Here is a 1,824-nt window from a genome sequence, read left to right on the forward strand (position 1 = left end):
TTGTTGTTGTTGTTGTTGTTGTTATGTGCCATCAAGTCAGACCCGACTCATAGCGACCCCTCCTTGGGTTTCCGAGGTGGTATCACTACGGAAGTAGATTGCCCAACTTTCCTTTTGAGGAGTGGCTGGGGGGTTTGAACCACCAGCCTTCTGGTTAGCAGTCAAGTGCCTTAAACACTCCCTCCTGGGAGATTAGGGCAGAGGAAAGACTGTGGATATTGGATATTAACATATCTGAGCCCAGTCACAATGGGAAAGAATGTGAGAACACAGGCAAATGTGTTTGGAGAAAATTCTGGATACAGGTGATCCTCTTCATTTCTCCAAGCAGGAAGCTGTCTTGAGTATGTTAGGATTTCCATCGGAAAGAAACAGCAGTGTTTGGCCAGAAGATGGCACTATTTTAAAACAAATTTAGGCAGCCCCACAGCACAGGAGACTGGGAGTTGTGAGTCATGGTTGATAAAGATCTCCAAGTGAAGAGAATGGCTAGGTACACAGGGGAAGAGGAAGACATTGGCGAGGCGAACAATGGTCAATGGACAAATGGAACTTAGCATTCAGCACTGATACCTGGTGATTTTTTTTCTTTGTGCTATTAACTATATCATCTTTTTTTTTTCCTTCTTCCTTTACTTTTTTTCTTTGTCTTATGTAGTGATTGGTGTTTATGGAAACTTGAGGACAAATCCTAGTAACCTCTGCTTGAATCTTACTTTTTTTCACCAAAATTTACACTGTGTTCCTAGAATCCTGTTCTCTTCTTTAATAACACTTACCGGAGCCATGATTAATGTGCCATTTGGCATTTTACCAGAGACTGTGTGCTCCACAAAGGTGGGCTCTGTCTTGTTCACTGCTGAATTACAGCATAGTGCACACAGTAGGTACTCAATAAATGTGTTGAATGCTTGTAAGGAATTCAAGGTGAACATCTGCTCACAAAATTTAAAAAGTGCTTTCTGCCTGCTTCTATTCAAAAAGGTTGATCAATGGATAATAGCTAATATTAGGGGGTTCAAATGGTTACCACATCAGGTTGCTAAACAAAAGGCTGGAGATTCATGTCCACCCAGGGGTGCCTTGGAAGAGAGTCCTGGTGATCTGCTTCCAAGAAATCAGCCATTGAAAACCCTATGAACCTCAGTTCTAATCTGATACACATGGGGTAGCCATGAGTTGGAACATGATTGGGCATGTTGGACATAGAGAGGAACATGATTGTTCCAACTCATGAAGACTGGAAAAAAAATACGGAGTGTGTTTACTATGCTAAGAGGAACTCTGGTGGTGTAGTGCCTATGGCATTTGACTGCTAACCAGAAGGTTGGTCGTTCAAACCCACCAGACACTCTGCAGAAGGAAGACTGGGCAATCTACTTTTGTAAAGATATACCATCGGGGAATCCCAAAGGAGGTCGCTATGAGTCGGAATCGACTCAATGGCAATGAGTTTGGTTTACTTTTTATTATGGTAAGACCTTTGCATGCATCATCTTACTTTTCCCAACAACTTGATAAAGAAGGTATAAGAAGTCACAGAATCATTGCCTAAACCTACTGCCATTGAGTCAATTTTGACTCATTGTGACCCTATAGGACAGAGTAGAACTACTTCCATAGGGTTTCCAAGTCTGTAGTCTTTACGGATGTGGTCTGCCACATTTTTCTCCATGGGTTCAACTGGTGACCTTTCAGTTGGCAGTCAAGTGTTTTAACCACTGTGCCACCAGAGCTCCTCAAGGGTAGCCTAAGGGCACGTAAAACAGTAAATGAACTAAGGTTCAGGGGAGCCCTGTTCACCTTGGTGGTATCATCCCATCA

The sequence above is a fragment of the Orycteropus afer genome, unplaced genomic scaffold (assembly GCF_000298275.1).
Source record: "Orycteropus afer afer isolate SDZICR_OR568_19922 unplaced genomic scaffold, OryAfe1.0 scaffold00517, whole genome shotgun sequence".
In the NCBI taxonomy this organism is placed as follows: domain Eukaryota; kingdom Metazoa; phylum Chordata; class Mammalia; order Tubulidentata; family Orycteropodidae; genus Orycteropus; species Orycteropus afer.